The sequence below is a fragment of the Oncorhynchus nerka genome, linkage group LG3, assembly GCF_034236695.1.
Source record: "Oncorhynchus nerka isolate Pitt River linkage group LG3, Oner_Uvic_2.0, whole genome shotgun sequence".
NCBI classification, from domain to species: domain Eukaryota; kingdom Metazoa; phylum Chordata; class Actinopteri; order Salmoniformes; family Salmonidae; genus Oncorhynchus; species Oncorhynchus nerka.
The window spans coordinates 62,604,991-62,629,811 of record NC_088398.1 but is presented as its reverse complement, the minus strand read 5'-3'; the positions used below and the strand labels follow the sequence as shown (position 1 = coordinate 62,629,811).

Sequence of the window (24,821 nt, the reverse complement as noted above, 5' to 3'; positions counted from 1 at the left end):
TCTTAACTTCCTTCATACGGGACACAGATACATAAAAATCGTATCCACGAGTTCATCTGACTCCGGGGAAGTAGATAAAGGGCCTCATTGCCAAAATCCTGAAGTATCCCTTTAAATCTCAAAACTGTTTTTTTCCATAATTGTTATTGGTACAATTCTAAATCCCTGTTGGAACATCAAGTAAGCTGTATGAATATTCTCAGAACTGAAATAACATTTGAAAGTTTAGATCAAGTAACAATTTATTAACCAAGCAAATATAGTATCTTACATATACAGTACACAATGAGCACCAGGGGGCAACAAAAGGCAGCTTAATAAGAAATACATATGGAAGAAAAAACACTATTAATGATGTCCATGTCTTTAGACAGTAAATAGTGGGGTGTGTAACAACAGACCCTATACAAGTCAGCCTTAATGTTGAACTTAAACAGCTGTTGTGAAATCAATATGGTTAAGACAGTAGTGAATAAATATTAATATAAAAAGTGTAAATGTTAATATTAGACAAGCAATAAAACAATTACATGTGGAACGCTAGAGCCTTATGATCTACATATTTAGCAGGAAAGACAGGTACAATAGGAATAGATTTTGTGTGATTCTCTGAAACTAATTCCACACGTAGAACAAAGGAACCAATTCCAATTGGCAAAATCACATTTACAATAGCAACATTTGGTCAAAGACGTGGATTGGAGAATCAAAAGCGTCCTGAAATTGGATGGGAAGTCAACCAACATTATAGTAAAAGTTACTAGTGACCATAAATGATTGTGGGGCGATAGCCTCCACAATATAGTATGCATTGATTTGAGGGTGTGTTCGTAAATTCATTTTGATAATTTACGATTTCAGAGCACTCTCCCTTGAGTGTGCCAGAGCGCACAAATAACCCACGATTTTTTAATTGTTACAACTGTTGAATAACTGATGAACTTACGAACACGCAACACCCGTCGAATATGACAGTTGTCAGTAAAGGTGTGCAAAAAACGGAATTAAATTGTTGCTAGCAACACAGTTACAGTCACTAACGCTCTACATAACAAGCTCTGCTAGGGCGAGTTAAATGGTCAGAGTGAGTTCTCTCATTTGTGTCTGGAAGTAGCTAGCAAGCTAACCAACTGCCGTTGTGAGACAGCTCTCACGTGCTCATTTCTTTACAATGACTACCAGCAAACGATGTGCTACCGTTTTTGTAGCATTTGTACAAGTTCTAACACCAGATCGGTTGTCATAAGAAATGTATGCAAACAAATCTAGGCTACTGTAGATAGATAGCTATATGGTGGTATTAATTAATTATTGTTAATCAATAAATGCAAAGTCACTTGTTAAATCCATTTCAATGAGTGTAGAGGAAGGGGAGGAGACCAGTTAAAATGATTTTTAAGCCTGGAGACAATTGGAGACATGGATTATGCATGTGTGCCATTCAGAGGGTGAATGGGCAAGACAAAGGATTTGTGCCTTTGAACAGAGTATGGTAGTAGGTGCCAGGTGCACCGTTTTAAGTGTTTCAAGAACTGCAAGGCTGCTGGTTTTTTCACAAATTGTCCACCACCCAAAGGACATCCAGCCAACTTGACACAACGGTGGGAAGCATTGGAGTCAACATGGGCTAGCATCCCTGTGAAACAATTGACACCTTGTAGAGTCCATGCCCCGACGAATTGAGGCTTTTCTGAGGGCAAAAGGGGGTGCAAGTCAATATTAGGAAGGTGTTCCTAAAGCCAAACCCATCAGCCATAACTCACGCTGCTTTGGGATTCTCCACACTTCTTTCAGAGTTTACTTGAATACTGCCAATGACTGGAATGAACTGCAAAAGTCACTGAAGCTGGAGACTTATATCTCCCTCACTAACTATAAGTATCAGCTGTCAGAGCAGCTTACTGATCACTGCACCTGTACACAGCCCATCTGTAAATAGCCCACCCAACTACCTGATCCCCATATTGTTATTTGTTTGCTCTTTTGCACCCCAGTATCTCTACTTGCACATCATCATCTGCACATCTATCACTCCAGTGTTAATGCTAAATTGAAATGATTTCGCCACTATGGCCTATTTATTGCCTTACCTCCCTAATCTTACTACATTTGCACACACTGTATATAGTGTTTCTATTGTGTTATTGACTGTACATTTGTTTATCCCATGTGTAACTCTGTTGTTGTTTTTGTCGCACTGCCTTGCTTTATCTTGGCCAGGTCGCAGTTGTAAATGAGAAATTGTTCTCAACTGGCCTACCTGGTTAAATAAAGGTGAAATATATCTTATTTTTCTTTTCTTTTTTTAAATACTCCCAGTCACTTTGGGAGAAGGGTGGAAAATCGGAAATGCAGCCATAAGTGGGCCCTTTGCTATGATCTGAAAGTGTCACTGACTTTGCCCGGTGCAATAGGTGGACAGATTTTTCCCTTTCAGAACCTTCCAATGGTCCTAAATCGCGCTCTCTGCCCACTTGGCAAGCCTAATCTACAGCACCTTTTGACTAAAGCAACTCACCAGGACTGAGATGGCTCACTGGGTCATGGAGCTGTGGGAATCTGGCTTAGTAATGAAAATTAATGTCAGCTCTAGATGCAAATATCCACAAAAACTAGCCTGATTGAAAGGAATGATAAAAACAGTGTTTTTAAAAAATATATAAAACAACTACTGATACACCAGTAGCTAGGAATACTAGCTATCGTTAATAACATAAGTAAAATATCCATGTTAATAAATTCAACCATGCTTCAAAATGCATGGATGTAGATAGTGTATGCATGTAGGCCATGCAGTGGAGGCTGCTGAGGGGAAGAAGGCTCATAATAATAGTCGGAACAGAGTGAATGGAATGGCCAACACATGGAAACCATATGTTTGATGTATTTGATACCATTTCACTGATTCCACTTCAGCCATTACGACGAGCCCGACCTCCCCAATTAAGGTGCCACCAACTTCCTGTGATGCCATGTATTTAAAAATCCATTAAAAGTCACACAAATTTCAAATGGAATAACCCGCTAAATTCACAAGTTTGCTGGTCAGTTGTTAAACTCAAAACCTAACCTACACATTAGCTACACATACAATGGTACAGGCAAGAATACACAAAACATTTTGTACATCTGGATCCAGATCCATTTGGTGAAGTATACCATTAGTGTGATCTAAAAGGTAAAGTTATCAGTTTAACGGTCTAGGTTTGCACAACTTTAATCTACAAAGTTTTAAAAACTATTCACTGTAATTTGTACATGTAATCTATTAATGTTGAACATATATTTAGTGCTCATGCATAATATTTCACTATGTAGCCTAGATGCTACAGATAGGCCCACTAGTGGATTTGTTTCTCTCAATACATTAGAGTAACGCAATATTATTTTCAATTATATTTTATCATTCCTATGACTCCAAGTATTGATTCTCAATTTATTTTGCTAGGAAGTTAAAGTTAGCTAGCGCTAGTTGGCTGTACCTGCGCCAAAAGGTCCAGTATTTTTTATTCTCTACCTTGTTCTCCAACTTCTTTTTAGATGGGGAGCCAACATGTTTTCAGCACTTACTTCCATGACTGAACAAAACTCGTTTTCTCATGTCTCTCTCCTGTCCCTCTGCAGCAGACATGGTGAGCAATATGTTTGAAACATCAAATCGCAATAAAATCAAAGTATCGAATCGCAGTCCTTATAGAATTGCAATATATATACACATGCATATATATATAGTATTGGCACCAAAGTATTGTGATAAAATCGTATTGTTAGGTCCCTAGCAATTCCCAGGCCTAACGGATACGTAGGTAGAAAAAAGTAGGTTGTGACATTATAAAAATGCTACATAATTATTGCTTTACAATGTCAGATCAGAGAGAGCAAAGATGGTCAGATTAAATCAAAAGTGTTGAAACTAGTTCAAAGAAATCATAAGTACAGATAAACAGGAAGATCTTCTGGAAGTCCCAACGGCACCTTTGGTTTCTGTTGCATCCCCGGTTTCTGTGTCCCTGGACTTTGTTTTTCATGGTCCATGTTTTGTTTGCCTGAAATATGCCTCCTGCACATTGTCATTAATGTGTTATGCACATAGTTTTTTACATCTTTCCATGTCCTGCCTTGTAGAACTGGTTCAGCTGCAATGCATGCATCACATTCCGTTTTACCTGGTATCTTCATCAGTTTAGTGAAGTCTCCTAGCTGCCGCCTGACTGCAGCCTGAGCCTCATCACTCCATATCTTCTGCTTCCTTTGTGTTGTCACAGCAACAGGACCTGCCTCTAGTCTCTCGTCTTCACCCTGTGCAGGTACAGTCCTTGTTCCACCAACCTCTTCCTTAGCAATCTTTGCAGATTCTTTCTTTGTCCATTTTCTGGGGTCCACTCCTGTAAGGCCCTTCTTCCTTTTAATAGATTTTACTGTGTTGTGCACATAGTTTTTGATGTCTCTCCAAGTCCTGTCTCGTACAGCTGGTTCATTGTGGAGGCATACTTCACAGTCCCGTTTACCTGGAACCTTCATCATTGAGATAAAGTGTCCCAACTGACGCTTTACCGCAGCCTTAGCCGCATCACTCCACGGCCTCACAGGACTTGTCCTCGCAGGAACTGTCCTGACAGGAAGTTTCTGCGTTGGAAGTGTCTGTGCATGAAGTGTTGGCGTAATAACTGTACGTGCTGGAAGTGTTTGTGCAGGATATGTTCCTGCAGGATATGACCTTGCAGGATTAGTTCCCGAAGCATATGATGTTGCAGGAGATGAAAGGCCATAAGGACTTGCAGGATATGATCTTGCATGATGAGTCCCTGCAGTATATGTCCCTGCAACATATGAACCTGCTGGATCGGTCCCTGCAGGATGTGTCACGGTAGGATATGCTCTCGCAGAATCTGTCCCTGCAGAATATGACCTCGCAGAATGTGATCCTGAAGGATATGACTTCTCAGGATATGTCCCAGCATGATATGACCTTGAAGGCTGTGCCTCCACAGTATATGACTTCGCTGAATATGTCTCTGTAGGATATGATGACCCAGTAGGACATGTCTCGGTAGGATATGTCCTTCCAGTATCTGTCCCAGCTGGGTATGTCCCTGCAGAAGATGTCCCTATGAAATGAATAGAAACAGAAGAAAAGGATTCATGAACATGTGCCATTATCATATATTGTGAAGAGGAACAGAGCAAACACTATAGAGTAATAAGTTGCCAGCTTCTCAAAAATGTAGGTCTCGTGAACATGTAAATGGCACAAAAACAACAGATTTTTCCACTGAATTTATCATTTAAACCCTTAAAACACAATGGACATCTTTCTCCAAATACCCTGTAAAGCAACTAATACTCACCATATGTAGGATAAACAACCCTTTCCTCAGATGGCCCTGGAATTACCACTGGAACCTGATCCATTGCAAGCAGCAGTTTGCTGATTTCTGCTAGATGTGCTGCATTTTCAGAGAGCCTGTAGTACTCTTTATGAACCTGGGTGTCATGTCCCAATAACTTTGCCACCTGATCCAATTCACTTTCATTCAAGTTTAGTAGTTGGCAATGGATAGCAACCTCTTTCCTCACTGTCGCATGGATCAGACTTTCAGGATTCTTTGCATCACACTCATGTGCACACTTCCTCAGACAGTCAAACCCTCTGATGTAGCTTGCTGCATCCAGGCTACGTGCAAAGACATAAGGGTTGTCCTTTGACACACCAACTTTGTCTCTGTTTGCAATAAGGATCTCAAGAGATGAGATCATCCTCTCCGTTAGTAGGACTGGCATTTTCCTACCATTTTTGCCTTCTATTTCCAACCTGGTTAATTTGTCGTCTCCAAGCTCCTGCTCCAGCCTTGAGAGGTTATTGAAAATGTCTGCACTAGCTGGAGCTTTCTTCCTGTTTGTGTACGTTTCCAACAGCATTTTCGCAACTTCCCCTGTCCTTTTTCTGTTGAAGAGAGCTATTTCTGCAAGAAGAGTTTCATTGAGCTTTTTCCAGACAGTGTTGGTGGGGTTCTCCAGCAATTCTTTCTTCGCTGTGTCCTCTGCAACCTTGAGAAACTTCTGAAGTTTGATCAAATCCTCAGTTAGTGAAGACACATCAACTTCATCACATTGAGGGACAGCGCTGAGGGATAGACCGGAAAAACAGTTATTCCAATCGTTTTCAAGAAGTTCAATGAACCTTTTGGCTTGTTCCTCTGCTTCACGGTCCTCTGTCATACGACTCTCCCCAAAAGCTATTTCGGTAGCTCTTTTCAAGGAATAGCCCATCTTTAAAGCAAGAGATGGGGTCTTGTACCTGTCGGAGGCAGGGTCATGACCACTCATTTTCCTGGCAGCATGAACGGCCAATTTGAATTTGGATGGTACACATACTTCATGCAGATATTGAACACCACAGTCCATCTCATTTACAGCAAGTAAAAATCTAGCCAATTCCCTCATTTTTGAACCAATGTAAGTAAACTGTGACTTGGCATGACCATGCTTTGCAGATAGTGCATTGCCATATTTACATATGAGGGGATCATTTTTGATGTGGCATGAGATGTCATCTTGATTCATATTGTGTATTATTTCTTCATATCCTCCAGTAGAATAGACAGGCAATGGAACAAGTTGAGAGGACGCAGCCTGGATCTTCACTCTTTTTCCTCCCCTCGTTTCATCTTGTCCTTTTCTGGCATTACATGAGCTCTCATGTTTCCATAAATCAATTTTGGAGACAAAAGCTAAGCAGTGTTGGCAGGGCAGGCAGTCACGCACAGAAACGCCATCATTAGATGGTCTATACTTTCTCACAATTTCCCCATCTCCACTTTGAAGAACTTCAAAGTTGTGTTGATAGTTGCCTTTGTTACGGAGTTGGTCAAGCAACAGAGACCTGATTTTGGAGAGTTTTGGGAAGCTGATAGCATGACCAACAGCTGCTTCTTCTGTGTGCATCCTTTCTAAATGTCTTGCAATGTTGTGGTGTGGTTCATTGCAATACAGGCAGAAGTGCTTTTTGTCCAATTTTCTTTTACCATCTGTCGTATCACATGCACTGACTGTCAATTTTGTGCTGGTACGTAGGCTTGACCTTGTGCCTTTCCGTGGCGCAAACTTCTTGAGGTGAGTTTTTTTAGCTTGTGCTGCTTTTTGGGGGGACGGCTCAGATTCACTATTATCGCAGGGGCTTTCTGCATTAGATGGAAGACGATCTGAACCACTTGGGAGGTTTGAATCCAGTCTTTGTTCTTCTACCTCATCACCTGAACTGTTATCATCACTTGAACTGTTCTCTTCAGCACTATTTTTTATGTTACATAAAGCTCTCTCCATGTCATATAAAGTCTTCTCCACATCACTTGAAGTCTTCTCTTCATTGTGTAAAGGATTTCCTTTCTCGTGTAAAGGATTCTCTTCCTGGTGTTCCCCATCCATCGTTTAGGCTGCTACCATCTGCACCTACACAAAACACAGCATAGGTCAGGAGAAACCCATCATAAGCCTAGTACATGGCAACAATGTTGAATGGAAGTATCTCAGGTACAAGCTGTGCGTATGTGAAGAAATAGGAATATAGCCAACCACTGTTTAGGCGAGCAGGTTGATTACAAAGTAATCATAAATGAGCTCTGCTCAGGGTTTCCGACCGAAAAAAAAAAAAATCCCTTTGCAAAATAATGCTTTTTATTAATTGATGGACAAATATGACAATCGTAAATACATTTGACAGTCATGATTATTGGTCAATTTGCTAAATATTGTGGAATTAAATTGGGGCATGTGTATCTATTTTTTTGCGGAATACCACTTGTCAGACAGCGCTTGAGCTGCAGCTCACCAGCTCATTGTTGCTGGAGTGAAATATGTGCTTTTATAATAGCGCAACAATACGATACGCATTTTAAAAACAGTTTTGATGGCCACGATTAAAAAGAGCTACTATTTTATTATTCCCATTTGCCATGCATAGGCAACGGTAGGCTACCAGCATGTCACCAACCACTTTGCAATGTGAGCTGGAGACAGTATGCATTTTGAAAACATATACTTAACTGATGAAACCTGAACGTTTTACTTATGAGGCATGTCTTACATTGCTTCAATGTAGCCTAGGCAAAATCTGACCATAGAAACATGGAGGCAATGATTTCATAAAAACTTCCTCATATGCCATTGAAATCATGCATTTCTCTCCTGTTCTATTGGTTTTCATATCAACATTCTTTCATTGTCCAGAAGCCAAAAGGCACAATCCTAGTCATGTACTGAACAAAATATGTACACAACATGTAAACATGTAAAGTGTATGTCCCATGTTTCATTAGCTGAAATAAAAAAATCCCTGAAATTTTCCATATGCACAAAAATCTTATATCTTTCAAATTCTGTACACAAATTTGTTTACATCCCTGTTAGTGAGCATTTCTCCTATGCCAAACTAATCCATCCACCAGACAGGTGTAGCAGATCAAGAAGCTGATTAAACAGCATGATCATTACACAGGTGCATCTTGTGTTGGAGGACAATAAAAGGCCACTTTAAAATGTGCAGTTTTATCATCACACAACACAATGCCACAAATGTCTCAAGTTTTGAGGGAGTGTGCGATTGGCATGTAGACTGCAGGAATGTCCATCAGAGCTGTTGCCAGAAAATTTAACCATAATGTAATTTCTGGCAGATGGTCAGGGTGCCAGATCATAATTACAAATTATTTGTAGACTGCAAATTGACTGCAATAAGCCCAAACAGATATAATATTTGACTAAAACATAATCATTTTACACCTTGCTTACATTTGTATACGATCACATATACAGTGCATCGGAAAGTATTCAGAAACCTTGACTTTTTCCACATACTGTTACGTTACAACCTTACTATAAAACTGATTAAATTGTTTTCTCCACTCATCAATCTATACACAATACCCCATAATGACAAAGCAAAAACAGGTTTTTGCAAAGATATTAAAAATAAAAACTTCAAAATAACATTTACATAATTATTCAGACCCTTGGGTATGACGTTCCAAGCTTGACACACCTGTATTTGGGGAGTTTTCCCCATTCTTCTCTGCAGATCCTCTCTGTCAAGTTGGATGGGGAGCGTCGCTGCACAGCTATTTTCAGGTCTCTCCAGAGATGTTAGATCGGGTTCAAGTCCAGGCTCTGGCTGGCCACTCAATGACATTCAGAGACTTGACCCAAAGCCACTTCTGTGTTGTCTTGGCTGTGTGCTTAGGGTCGTTATCCTGTTGGAGGGTGAACCTTCGCCCCAGTGAGGTCCTGAGCGCTCTGGAGCAGGTTTTCATCAAAGATCTCTCTGTACTTTGCTCCGTTCCAATTCCCCTCGATCCTGTCTAGTCACCCAGTCCCTGCCGCTGAAAAACATCCCCACAGCATGATGCTGCCACCACCATGTTTCAATATAGGGATGGTGCCAGGTTTCCTATTCAAGCCAGAGTTCAATCTTAGTTTCATCAGATCAGAAAACCTTGTTTCTCAAGGTCTGAGAGTCCTTTAGGTGCCTCCAAGTGGGCTGTCATGTGCTTTTTACTGAGGAGTGGCTTCCATCTGGCCACTCTACCATAAAGGCCTAATTGGTGGAGTGCTGCAGAGATGGGTGTCCTTCTGGTAGAGGAACTCTGGAGCTCTGTCAGAGTGACCATCGGGTTCTTGGTCACCTCCCTGACCAAGGCCCGTCTCCCCCGATTGCTCTAGGAAGTCTTGGTGGTTCCAAACGTCTTCCATTTAAGAATGATGGAGGCCACTGTGTTCTTGCGGTACTTCGATGCTGCAGAAATGTTTTGGTACCCTTCCTCAGATCTGTGCCTTGACACAATCCTGTCTCGACGCTCTACGGACAATTTCTTCGACCTCATGGCTTGGTTTCTGCTCTGACATGCAGTCAACTGTTGGACCTTTTATAGACAGGTGTGTGCCTTTGCAAATATTTTCCAATTAATTGAATTTACCACAGGTGGACTCCAAACAAGTTGTCAAAAGTTTGGACACACCTACTTATTCAAGGGTTTTTCTTTATTTTTACTATTTTCTACATTGTAGAATAATAGTGAAGACATCAAAACAGCAAAGCACCATCACACCTCCTCCTCCATACTTCACAGTGGGAACCACACATGCAGAGATCATCCGTTCACCTACTCTGTGTCTCACAAAGACACGGCGGATGGAACCAAAACTTTTGATGGTTTTTCAGACTTCATTCTAAGACACTTTTTTTTAAAAGACACAGTTCTTGAAATTTTCTGGATTGACTGACCTTCATGTCGTTTCTATTTGCTTCTTTGAGCTGTTCATGCCATATGGACTTGGTATTTTACCAAATAGGGTCATCTTCTGTATACCACCCCTACCTTGTCACAACACAACTGATTGTCTCAAATGCATTAAGACGGAAAGAAATTCCATAAATTAACTTCTAATAAGGCACACCTTAAAATGCATTCCAGGTGACTACCTCATGAAGCTGGTTGAGAGAATGCCAAGAGTGTGCAAAACTGTCATCAAGGCAAAGTATTGAACAATCTCAAATATAAAATATATTTTGATTTGTTTAACACTTTTTTGGTTATTACATGATTCCATGTGTTATTTCATAGTGTTGATGTCATCACTGTTATTCTATAATGTAGAAAATAGTCCAAATAAAGAAAAATCCTGGAATGACTAGGTGTGTCCAAACTTTTGACTGGTTCTGAATGTAAATAAGGTATTTCTATTTTGTTTTCTAAGATATTTTCACAAATTTGTAAAGACCTGATTTCGCTTTGTCATTATCGGGTATTGTGTGTAGATTGATGAGGCAAAACATGTATTAAATCCATTGTAGAATAAGGCTGTAACGTAACATAATGTGGAAAAGTCAAGGGGTCTGAATACTTTCCGAATGCACTGTATGTGATGTCAACAGAGAGGTATATATTCTGGGTGATTTAAATATTGACTGGCTTTCATCAGGCTGCCCACTCAAGAGAAAGTTTCAAACTGTAACTAGTGCCTGCAACCTGATTCAGGTTCAGTCAACCTACCAGGGTAGTTGCAAACAGCACAGGAATAAAATCATCAACATGTATTGATCACATCTTTACAAATACTGCAGAAATATGCTTTAACGCAGTATCCAAATCCATCAGATGTAGTGATCACAATATAGTAGCCATATCCAAAGGCTGGGCCTAATATAGTATATAAGAGGTCATACAATACGTTTTGTAGTGATTCCTATGTTGTTGATGTAAATAATATTTGTTGGTCTGTGGTGTAATGAGGAGCAACTAGATGCTGCACTCGAAACATTTATGAAATTGCTTATTCCAGTTAATAATAAGTATGCACCCATTAGGAAAATAACTGTAAAAACTGTTAAATCCCTGTGGATTGATGAGGAATTGAAAAATTGTATGGTTGAGAGGAATGAGGCAAAAGGAATGGCTAATAAGTCTGGCTGCACAACCGATTGGCAAACACACTGCAAATTGAGAAATCATGCGAATAAACTGAATAAAAAGAAGAAACTGCACTATGAAAGCTTTGGAGCACCTTAAATGAAATTTTGGGAAAAAAAGGCAAACTTGGTTACATCATTCATTGAATCAGATAGCTCATTCATCAAAAAAAACGCACTAATATTGCCAATTACAATGGTTTTGCCAATTACAATGATTTTTTCACTGGCAAGATTAGCAAATTTAGCCATGACATTCCAGCAACAAACGCTGACACTACACATTAGAGGTCGATCGATAAATCGGAATGGCTGATTAATTAGGGCTGATTTCAAGTTTTCATAACAATCGGAAATCGGTATTTTTGGACACCGATTTGGCCGATTTTTTTTACACCTTTATTTAATCTTTATTTAACTAGGCAAGTCAGTTAATTAAGAACACATTCTTATTTTCAATTACGGCCTAGGAACGGTGGGTTAACTGCCTCGTTCAGGGGCAGAACGACAGATTTTCACCTTGTCAGCTCGGGGGATTCAATCTTGCAACCTTACAGTTACCTAGTCCAACGCTCTCACCACCTGCCTCACGAGGAGCCTGCCTGATACGTGAATCAGTAGGCCAAGGTAAGTTGCTAGCTAGCATTAAACTTATCTTATAAAAGACAATCAATCATAATCACTAGTTAACTACACATGGTTGATGATATAAGTAGTTTATCTAGCGTGTCCTGCGTTGCATATAATCGATGGGGTGCGTATCGTTGCTCCAATGTGTACCTAACCATGAACATCAATGCCTTTCTTAAAATCAATACACAGAAGTGTATATTTTTAAACCTGCATATTTAGCTAACTGAAATCCAGGTTAGCAGGCAATATTAACCAGGTGAAATTGTGTCCCTTCAGGGTATATGCAACAGCTTGGGCCGCCTAATTTGCCAGAATTTTACGTAATTATGACATAACATTGAAGGTTGTGCAATGTAACAGGAATATTAGACTAATGGGTGCCACCCCTTAGATAAAATACGGAACATTTCCATATTTCACTGAAAGAATAAACGTCTTGTTTTCGAGATGATAGTTTCCGGATTCGACCATATTAATGACCTAAGGCTCGTATTTCTGTGTGTTATTATGTTATAATAAAGTCTATGATTTGATAGAGCAGTCTGACTTAGCGGTGGTAGGCACCAGCAGGCTCATAAGCATTCAAACAGCACCTTCGTGCGTTTTGCCAGCAGCTCTTCGTTGTGCGTCAATCATTGCGCTGTTTATGACTTCAAGCCTATCAACTCCCGAGATTAGGCTTGTGTAACCGGTGTGAAATGGCTAGCTAGTTAGCAGGGTGCGCGCTAATAGCGTTTCAAACGTCACTCGCTCTGAGACTTGGAGTGGTTGTTCCCCTTGCTCTGCATGGGTAAAGCTGCTTCGAGTGTGGCTGTTGTCGTTGTGTTCCTGGTTCGAACCTAGGGAGGAGCGAGGAGAGGAACGGAAGCTATACTGTTACACTGGCAATACTAAAGTGCCTATAAGAACATCCAATAGTCAAAGGTACATGAAATACAAATGGTATAGAGAGAAATAGTCCTATAATTTCTATAATAACTACAACCTAAAACTTCTTACCTGGGAATATTGAAGACTCATGTTAAAAGGAACCACCAGCTTTCATATGTTCTCATGTTCTGAGCAAGGAACTTAAACGTTAGCTTTCTTTCATGGCACATATTGCACTTTTACTTTCTTCTAAAACACTTTATTTTTGCATTATTTAAAACATGTTTCATTATTTATTTGAGGCTAAATTGATTTTGTTGATGTATTATATTAAGTTAAAATAAGTGTTCATTCAGTATTGTTGTAATTGTCATTATTACAAATACATAAAAAAAAAATATATATATATATATATTTTTTTTTAAATCGGCCAATTAATCGCTATCGGCTTTTTTTGTGCTCCAATAATCGGTATCGGTATTGAAAAATCATAATCGGTCGACCTCTACTACACATCCCAAGTATAACTGACCAAACAATGAAAGACAAGCATTGTAATTTTGAATTTCATAAAGTGAGTGAAATAATTGAAAAAATTGTTGTCTATCAACAATGACAAGCCACGGGGTCTGACAACTTGGATGGAAAATCCTCCGACTTGGACGATAATAGCAGATGATATTGCCACTCTTATTTGCACTATGTTCCATCAAAGCCTACTAGAAAGTGTGTGCCCTCAGGCCTGTAGGGAAGCAAATGTAATTCCGATACTTTGATCCAAGATGGCGTAGCAGTCAGACGTCTTTGTCCTGTCGTGTCCCTTGTATATATCGTTTACATCTTTTTCTTCGCATTACATTAAAAAATATTTTACTAAACCTTAACTTCTAAATACTCTCCTGCAACCCGCCTCACCTGTTTTTTGTTGGTGTTTTTTTTCTCCCAAAAGTATTTATATTTTCTTCAGATCTGGAATCCCTTAACTGAAGCTAGCCAGCTAACTACCAGCTATCAGTCAGCAAACCATTGCTGGCGGTCATCAGCTAACCTTTAGCTCAGAAAGCTCTCGCCAGTTCGAACAACGTGACTCTAACGAGAGCATAACGGACCTATTATTTATTTTATCCCCCCCATATCCCCGGATTCCGACCGCAAACTGAACATTTTCATCTGGATTTTCGCTACTAGCTAACCGCAATCCTGGGTGACGACTCCTGGCTAGCGTTTCCATCCCGGGGCAAGCACCAATTAACCTGAAGCTAGCCCGGCCAGGGCTCCTGTGCTACCACCGAAGCCTACTCCTGGGCTACAATATCTGGACCCCTTCTACTGCCGGTACGGGGCACGGAACCCCGCCGATCCTCTACGACTGCGTCGCCCCCTCAGGCGCGACGCCCGCTGAAGGCCCATTCTGCTAACCAGCTAGGCCTGCTAGCTACTTAGAGCTACTTGGAACCCTACTAATTCCACGACTGGTCTATCGACGTCACCGCACGAAGAGGCAAAAACAGACTTACCCCCATTGCGACATCCCCCAAAAGCTAACTTGCTAGCCCCTGCTAACTGCTAGCTTGCCTGCCCCGGTTTGCTAACTGCTAGCTTGCCTGCCCGGTCTGCTAACTGCTAGCCTCTGCTAACTGCTTGCTTGCTAACCCGGTCTACTAACTGCTAGCTTGCCCCGGTCTACTAACTGCTAGCTTGTTTAGCCCTGGCCAACTAACTGTTAGCTTGTTAGCATCGGCCTGCTAACTGTCTGAATCGCTGTGTCCCCCAGTCAGCCCAACCACTCACTGGACCCATATGTTCACTTGGCTACGAATGCCTCTCTCTAATGTCAATATGCCTCGTCCATTACTGTCCTGGTTAGTGTTTACTGTCTTATTTCACTGTAGAGCCTCTAGCCCTGCTCAATATGCCTTAACCAACCATGTTGTTCCACCTCCTACATATGCGATGACATCACCTGGTTTAAACATCTCTAGAGACTATATCTCTCTCAACATTACTCAATGCCTAGGTTTACCTCCAATGTACTCACATCCTACCTTACCGTTGTCTGTACACTATTCCTTGAATCTATGCTATCGTGCCCAAAAACCTTCTCCTTTTACTCTCTGTTCCGAACATGCTAGACGGCCAGTTCATATAGCCGTTAGCCGTACCCTTATCCTACTTCTCCTCTGGTGGTGTGGAGGTTAATCCAGGTCCTGCAGTGCCTAGCTCCACTCCCACTCCCCAGGTGCTCTCATTTGTTGACTTCTGTAACGTTAAATTCCTTGGTTTCATGCACGTTAACATTAGAAGCCTACTCCCTAAGTTTGTTTTACTCACTGCTTAAGCAAACTCTGCCAACCCAGATGTCTTATCAGTGTCTGAATCCTGGCTTAGGAAAACCACCAAAAAACCCTGAAATCTCCATCGCTAACTATAACATTTTCTGCCAAGATAGAACTGCCAAAGGGGGCAGTGTTGTAATCTACTGCAAAGATAGCCTGCAGAGTTCTGTATTACTATCCAAGTCTGTACCCAAACAATTTGAGCTTCTACTTCTAAAAATGCACCTTTCCAGAAACAAGTCTCTCACTGTTGCCTCTTGCTATAGACCTCCCTCTGCCCCCAGCTGTGCCCTCGATACCATATGTGAATTGATTGCCACCCATCTATCTTCTGAGCTCGTGCTACTAGGTGACCTAAACTGAGACATGCTTAACACCCCGGCCATCCTACAATCCAAGCTTGATGCCTTCAATCTCACACAAATTATCAATGAACCTAGCAGGTATAACCCCAAATCAGTAAACACAGGCACCCTCATAGATGTCATCCTAACTAACTCGCCCTCCAAATATACCTCTGCTGTTTTCAATCAAGATCTCAGCGATCACTGCCTCATTGCCTGCATCCGTAATGAGTCTGCGACCAAACGACCACCCCTCATCACTGTCAAACGCTCCCTAAAACACTTCTGCGAGCAGCCCTTTCAAATCGACCTGGCCGGTGTTTCCTGGAATGACATTAACCTCATCCGGTCAGTAGGTGATGCCTGGCTATTCTTTAAAAGTGCCTTCCTTAAATAAGCATGCCCCACTCAAAATTTTTAGAACTAGCAATAGATATAGTCCTTGGTTCACTCCCGACCTGTCTGCTCTTGACCAGCACAAAAACATCCTGTGGCATTCTGCATTAGCATCGAATAGCCCCGTGATATACAACTTTTCAGGGAAGTTAGGAACAAATATACACAGGCAGTTAGAAAAGCTAAGGCTAGCTTTATCAAACAGAAATTTGCATCCTGTAGTACTAACTCAAAAATGTTCTAGGACACTGTAAAGTCCATGGAGAATAAGAGCACCTCCTCCCAGCTGCCCATTGCACTGAGGCTAGGAAACTGTTACCACTGATAAATCCACTATAATTGAGAATTTCAATAAGCATTTCGCTACGGCTGGCCATGCTTTCCACCTGGCTACCCCTAACCCCGGCACCCTCCACAGCAACGCGCCAAAGCCCCCACCATTTCTCCTTCACCCAAATCCAGATAGCTGATGTTCTGAAAGAGCTGCATAATCTGGACCCATACAAATCAGCCGGGCTAGACAATCTGGACTCTCTCTTTCTAAAATGATCTGCCGAAATTGTTGCAAACCCTATTACTAGCCTTTTCAACCTCTCTTTCGTATCGTCCGAGATTCCCAAAGATTGGAAAGCTGCTGTGGTCATCCCCCTCTTCAAAGGGGGTGACACTCTAGACCAGTGGTCACCAAACTACGGCCCGCGGGCCGGATACGGCCCGTCAGCACATTTGGCCCGGCCCTCTGAACAATACCAGAGACGCTATCGAATTTTTTTCCTATTTGGCCTCCAGAAAAAAAATCCTAGGCCCGGCCCTGTCAAAGAGAGAACGGAATAATGGCAAAAAGGTTAGGTAAGAGAAAAATTGATTCAGAATGCAGGGTATTTAACCTGCAGTGGACAAACAATTTTTTTTTTGTTCAATGCAAAGAAAAGGCTGTTTGTCTCATCTGTCAAGAGACGGTGGCGGTATTCAAAGAATACAATCTTCGCCGACACTATGAATCCCGTCACAAAGACAAGTACGATAGCTTGCAAGGCCAAATATGAGCAGACAAACTCTCAAAGCTAAAAAGTGGACTACTATCTCAGCAGAATACATTTGTACGCCAAGCTCAGCTGAACCAGGCATCCGTTCGGGCCAGCTTTCGGGTTGCTAAACTGATAGCAAGAAGCGGTAAGCCTTTCACTGACGGAGAGTTTGTTAAGAAATGTATGGATGCTGTCGCGGAGGAGGTGTGTCCCGAGAAGAAAGATGCATTTAATGCCGTAAGTCTGTCGGCGAGTACAATCACCAGACGCGTTGAAGAAATCGGGAGTAATGTATATGCCCAGCTGCAGCAGAAGACGAAAGAATTTGACTTTTTTTCATTAGCACTGGATGAGAGCACGGACGTGCAAGACACAGCGCAACTGCTCATTTTTATTCGTGGAGTTAGCGCAAACTTTGAGATATGCGAGGAGCTGGCAGCCCTCCAAAGTCTCAAAGGGACTACAACGGGAGAGGATATTTTTGACAAAGTGTGCCAAACCATGGAGAAGTTGGACCTGGACTGGTCAAAGCTAGCTAGCAGTTTTTGGCAGCACGTATATCTGCGAGAAAACCTTTTCTCGCATGAAACTGCTGAAAACCCCGATGAGATCAAGATTGACAGATGAACATTTGCATCAGTGCTTGAGACTGGCTGTAACTAGAATGGAACCTGATATTCAACTTCTCACCAGCCAGATGCAGGCCCACAGTTCACACTGATGAACATACATAGGTAAGCTCACTTTTCTGACTTGAATGAGTCATTCTGAGCATAAACAAATATAATCATAATAAAATCTACTGGGATAAAATCCATCTTTACAACCATACTGGTAGTGAAATGTATTGTGCTGTGTAGGTGCTGTATCACTTAGTTCAGTTTCTCAACCTGCTTCTTTTGTGGTTTTCACAGGGAAGTTGATGAGAGAGAGCTGCAAACAGCGGTGTCTACAAGCCTACTGGAACCTACAAAGGATTATAAGGAAGGAACACAAGAACTTTAAGAGACTGCTCATATGTGTCAGAGATTCTGCTCTGACAACTGAGCTGAACTTTTATCTGTTAAGATTGTGCATGGCACGACAGAAAGTTAATGTTCCATGGCTTTTTTTTCTATGAAGAACCCAGAGAGAGTTATTTAGTTATTATTTATTTCCTGTTTTTTCTGTGAAGAACTCAGAGAGGGTTATTTAGTTATTATTTATTTCATTAATAGTGTTATTATTTGTTTCCTGACTTTTTTTCTGTAAAGAACCTGGAAAGGGTTATTTGGTTATGTGTGGCTTTCTGGAAAACAATAAATTTTTTAAGCTCCCCTACGATCGTCACACTTTTTCTGTTACAAACTGACACCGGCCCCCCATCAGAGAAGGGAAAAGTTATGTGGCCCTCACAGGAAAAAGTTTGGGGACCCCTGCTCTAGACCCAAACTGCTACAGACCTATATCTATCCTACCCTGTCTTTCTAAGGTCTTCGAAAGCCAAGTTAACAAATAGATTACCGACCATTTCGAATCCCACCGTACCTTCTCTGCTATGCAATCTGGTTTCAGAACTGGCCACGGGTGCACCTCAGCCACGCTCAAGGTCCTAAACGACATCATAACCGCCATCGATAAGAGACATTACTGTGCAGCCGTATTCATCGACCTGGCCAAGGCTTTTGACCCTGTCAATCACAACATTCTTATTGGCAGACTCGACAGCCTTGGTTTCTCAAATGATTGCCTAGCCTGGTTTACCAACTACTTCTCTGATAGAGTTCAGTGTGTCAAATCGGAGGGCCTGTTGTCCGGACCTCTGGCATTCTCTATGGGTGTGCCACAGGGTTCAATTCTCAGGCCGACTCTCTTTTCTGTATACATCAATGATGTTTGCTCTTGCTGCTGGTGATTCTCTGATCCACCTCTACGCAGACGACACCATTCTGTCTACTTCTGGCACCTCTTTGGACACTGTGTTAATGTTAACTAACCTCCAGACGAGCTTCAATGCCATACAACTCTCCTTCCGTGGAGCCCAACTGCAAGTAAAACTAAATGCATGCTATTCAATCAATCACTGCCCGCCCGTCCAGCATCACTACTCTGGACGGCTCTGACTTAGAATACGTGGACAACTACAAATACCTGGGTGTCTGGTTAGACTGTAAACTCTCCTTCCAGACTCACATTAAGCATCTCCAATCCAAACATAATTCTAGAACTGGCTTCCTGTATCGCAACAGAGCATCCTTCACTCATGCTGCCAAACATACCCTCGTAAAACTGACCATCCTACCGATCCTCGACTTCGGTGATGTCATCTATAAAATAGCCTCCAACACTCTAGTCAACAAACTGGATGCAGTCTATCACTGTGCCATCTGTTTTGTCACCAAAGCCCCATACACTACACACCATTGCGACCTGTACGCTCTCGTTGGCTGGCCCTCGCTTCATACTCGTCGCCAAACCCACTGGCTACAGGTTATCTACAAGTCTCTGCTAGGTAAAGCCCCGCCTTATCTCAGCTCACTGGTCACCATAGCAGCACCCACTCGTAGCACGCGCTCCAGCAGATATATTTCACTGGTCATCCCCAAAGCCAACACCTACTTTGGCTGCCTTTCCTTCCAGTTCTCTGCTGCCAATGACTGAAACGAATTGCAAAAAAATCACTGAAGTGGGAGACATATCTCCCTCACTAAACTTCAAGCATCAGCCGTCAGAGCAGTTTAGCGATCACTGCAGCTGTAAATAGCCTAACCAACTGCCTACCTCATCCCCATATTTGTTTTTTTCTGCTCTTTTGCACACCAGTATTTCTACTTGCATATCCTCATCCGCACATTATCACTCCAATTGCTAAATTGTAATTATTTTGCCACTATGGCCTATTTATTGCCTTACCTCCTTACATCATTTGCATGCACTCTATACAGATTTTCTATTGTGTTATTTACTATGTTTGTTTATTCCATGTGTAACTCTGTGTTGTCGTTTTGTCGCACTGCTTTGCTTTAACTTGGCCAGGTCGCAGTTGTAAATTAGAACTTGTTCTCAACTGGCCGACCTGGTTAAATAAAGGTGAAATAAAAGCACCCAAGCTAACTAGCTAATGTTGGCTAGCTTGCTAGCTATTTCCAGACACAATTGAGAGAACACCTCACTCTGACCATTTTACTCGCCCTCGTAAATGCATCAGTCATTCTGCGCTCTGGCACACTCAGACGAGAGTGCTCTGATATCGGAGTAGATAGCCAGAATTAACCATGTCCTTTGAGAACGCACCTCGACTACACCACTTAGCTAAGAATGACGGGAATAATCAAGTCAATAAATGTTGGGCAGTTAGATTATAGTTAATATACTGCCTGGTAAATTCGATGTATTAGTAGTCAACTAACGTTAGGTAACGAGCTAAACACCGGTACATACTGATGTAATGCTAATCAGTTTGTAAGGATAGTGTAGCTAACAAATTGTCAGCCAACATAACGTGTAACGTAACCTATATGAAAAGTCATTACATTGCACAACATGTTCTTAACATTTGTCATAATTAGTTTAAATAATTAATTTGTTTAAGCATTGAATTTGTATCCGCTCTCGTCGGATTTCATCAGCATATTTTCCGCCATTTTCTTAAAATCTGAAAACGATGTGAAGTCACGCCCATTTTCTGGAGAGAAGTGGGGGGTGCTATACCACAGATAGAACAATGAGACAGAACTTTACTGGATGTATAAATGTGACGCATCTGCTTGGCGTTCCCACTTCGGCTATACTGTTAGCTACATATCTACCACCTGACCTGTTTGAGTCAGTGGTTTGTGTCAATAAAATAGCTGACAGACCAAAAAAATGAATATTTATTCTCAGTATAAGTATTTTTTACAACGCTAATACAAACCTGAGGGGGTAAATGAACCTTTTCCAAAAAGGGCTAAAATAACACCCCCACCACCACTCCATTCCGTCAGCAAGTAGCACTGCCTCACGTCCGACATTAGAGAGCGAGCGAAACAATGCGAGAGCAGGGGAATGTCACAAATAGAACAATAAGGGTTAGTTGTAAAAATATTTGGTAATATAGTACCCTCCCACCGCAGGCCAGAAAATGAGATAAACAAATGTTGACTTCATAATACAGCGACTCGAGGGAGCTAACACCTAAGCACGTGTTGTAACGTTGACTAATTAACCATAAAATTGGAATAAACGTCTATGACGTTCTTACCGGAGGAGTAGAGCTTGAAACGATATAGCTAGAGCCACTGTTGTGCCCTGAGATAAATCGAGGATAGCATGCGCCCAGGGTTGCCAGATCAAGGCAAATTTTCTAGCCCAATGACCACACAAAACCCACATAAAAGGCATAAAACTAGCCCCAAAACAGCAAGAGGGGAGTTGCCATATCTATACAATAAACACTTTTCCCATAACGTTATCGAGACAATTAAGAAGGAATATTATAATAACGACGTTGGAAGCAAAATTCGGGTTTCAAAATAATACTTATTGCAAGCTATATGACATTGCTTAATTATAATAATAGCAGTCAAACGAGTTAAATCGACACCCATAAATGGAAAATGATCTGTTGAGTTTATAAAGGGGGCAATTATATTTTCTCTTGCCACATATTCAAATTCCTTTATTATGGCATAAGGCACAAGGGGTATGGTATATGGCCAATATACCTCGGCTAAGGGCTGTTTTTTACTAACGGTGCAATGTGGAGTGCCTGGATTCAGCCGTTAGTCATGGTATATTGGCCATATACCACATATCCCCGGGGGGCCTTATTGCTATTATAAACTGGTTACCACTGTAATTAGAACAGTAATAGGTATACCAAGGCTTTCAGCCAATCAGCATGCAGGGCTCAAACCAGGTTTATAAATGTAAAATTTGAGTGATGAAAATTGGACTGAGGATCTCAATCTCTGAGCAAGAAACACCTGGATGAACATAAAAAGCTAATGTTAGTCTATTTTCTGGCAATTGTGCTGTCATGTCTCAGATGTTAAGCCTACAAACCGCTATAAATGGTCCATTTTCAAGATTGACTGGTAGCTACATGTAGCCTATAGCCCCTGATAGGCCTACATGTAAATTCAGATAGTTTACAGTAGCCTAGACAAGAGGCAAGATATAAAGTGAACGATTTAGCAGCTTGCTTAGTTCAAATTAACAGACACATTTATTAATGAATTTTGCAATAAGAAATGCTTGTTTCCCAAATAGCCTGCTGCAACAGGGGTCATAATTTAAATCACTGAATATTAATAATATGTATATGACCTGAATATGCTTGTCAACAGTCAGTGGTTATTTAAATTGTTTTTTGTTGTTGTTGTAGTCTACCCGTAGCCTAATCTGACTACTGTTACCGTCAATTTAATTTGTTCATAATAACACAAGGCAACAAGTTCACCAGCTCCAGGTAGGCTACACAAGTGGCACAATTTGATTCGCAATGACTCCAGTGATATCTTAATTTCAACATATTTATTGTATCTAATGGTTGCCTACAATGGCATATTCATTAATAGTCTACTTGATGGCTAACAGAGGCAAATGTATATTTTTACAAATGACTTTTCCTCATAAAATGAACCACGCGAGGGAGTTCCATAACTTCCATTTCAAATTCACTCGGGAAACCCCCGAGAACCAAGAACTGAGCATGCATAAAGCACATGCTTGATACAGTTTTCTTTAAGCAGTCATAGAGAATGCACTTTAAACCACCCCCGAATTTATATAATGCGCCCAAAGTCGTTTTCCAGTGTTTTGTTTCCATTACTTCTTTATTGTGTCTCAGCTATGTTTTATGGAAAAAGAGTTAATAAAAAGAGAAATAGGTGTTTCCATAATGACAATCTAAATAGCCTACCAACAGCTGGTAAGAAGTTGTCACAACGTGAACACGTACAGCTCTCCTCTTGCTCACGTGACCAAGAACTGTTGTGTTCTCTCAACACACCCCCACCCCCCTCCGGCCTTCCCTAGCGGTCAGTGACATGTATATTTTTTAAGAGAAATGCCATGGCAGCCGCGGTACAATTTATAAATAGCCCCAAAACCCGCGGCCAATACTTTTTCAACCGCAACATCGTTGTCAAAGTAGCCCAAATGCAGGAAAACCACGAACGTGGCAACGCTGCATGCGCCCCAAAGTAGAGACGTTGTCTTAGCTGGGATTTACCAGGGGTTGGCATCCAACGTCAATGGTGCATTACTGCCTCCTACTGTGCTGGAGTGTGGTGTTTTCTCAATTTAGATTTGTTCAACTCCTGCGTCCTTCCTCAGACCTTTTTTTCGAAAATGTCTACGTTTGTCGAGGAGAGGGAATGTGGACGAAAATGCGATTGTAAGAAAGGTTAAACTAGGCAGGTAGCCTAGTGGTTAGAGCGTTGGACTAGTAACCGGAAGGTTGCAAGATCGAATCTCCGAGCTGACAAGGTAAAAATCTGCCGTTCTGCCCCTTGAACAAGGTAGTTAATTAACTCACTGTTCTTAGGCCGTCAATGAAAATAAGAATTTGTTCTTAACTAACTTGTCTCGTTAAATAAAGGTAAAACATAATCAGTGGCGACCCGTCATGTGGGCCCCACCTATTTAGCAAAAATAAACAGTATATCTTATGTGTTTCTAGTTCCCTGCTTTGCATGTTATTTTGGCATTAATACGCGTCACATATCAGTTTGCAAATGTAATTTTTAAAATAATTGAGTTAATAAAGCCGCATACAACATGGTCTCTTTTCTAATTTCTTGAGTAAGGCAGCTCCAAAATGCAGGAGATTCAGCCAAGCTCAGTGCTTTCTGTGGTGGTAGGGCAGCCAGCAGAAAATAAGAAGCGTAGGGGTTGGTAATGTTCTCTAGTTGCGACGTGATTGGCTCAGTGTTCTGTCACTCATAGGGACATTACCTCACCGCAAAATCTACGAGGAGAGCTCGAAAATTCAAGCCCCTTGGGTGCTGCCATAAATTTACATTAGAAGTGCCAATCCAAGAAGGCTCAAGGTTATTGGTCACAGATAAAATGACAAATCACGTTATATCTACTGTAGCTTTGATTGGGCTGATCATGTCAAAATCATACTTTCAAAATCTTAGCTAGCAAGCTAGACAAGCAGTCATCATCATGAATCAAGATGACAATCTACTGGCAAATCCTTGTCATATGAAGAGCAATTATAGATAAAACGTATTGGTGCTCATTGGACATAAACATTACACAAGTTGTAAATCGCAAATTCAACAATGAGTAGTTTGGAAGGAGTCAGTGGCTAACTGCAAGTGTTGCAAAGCAATCACTAGCCTGCTATTCAGTGGAGTCCAAGTCTGGGTTTAAGGGTCTCTTTTCCAAGCTTAAAACGCTAAACATTCACATCCAACACCATAGGTCAGAAAATGTTGAATACATTGGCCATGCTGTCAATCCAGCATGATTTCTGCCACATTCAAAACAACTGGAAACACAGAACTGGGAATCTCAGACTTCAGTGAGTTCCAGACAGTTGGGAACTTGGAAAACAAGCTCCATCTGGGAAAATACGTATTGAACAGTCATCCAACTCAGAATTCCAAGTCGGAAACTCTGGCCTCTTTCTAGAGCTCCGACCTGAAGATCACTGACGTCATGATTCAACCTAGTTTTTTTCCAGAGTTCCCAGTTGTCTTGAAAGCACCATAAAGCCAGAGAATGCGAGACTTGGATGACCAAATTTGCCCACAAGAAGGATCTGAGCACAGCACAC

The 24,821-nt window shown here is 41.4% G+C and overlaps 1 long non-coding RNA gene across 1 annotated transcript; it reads right to left on the bottom strand.

The window, feature by feature from the left end:
* Positions 1–224: 224 nt before the first annotated feature.
* On the bottom strand, positions 225–21,377 carry LOC115112053 (uncharacterized). Its single transcript, XR_010462145.1, has 3 exons — positions 21,291–21,377; positions 5,349–7,449; positions 225–5,108 (listed from the first exon to the last, which is right to left on the bottom strand). It is a non-coding gene; the product is annotated as an uncharacterized LOC115112053 (long non-coding RNA).
* Positions 21,378–24,821: the final 3,444 nt, after the last annotated feature.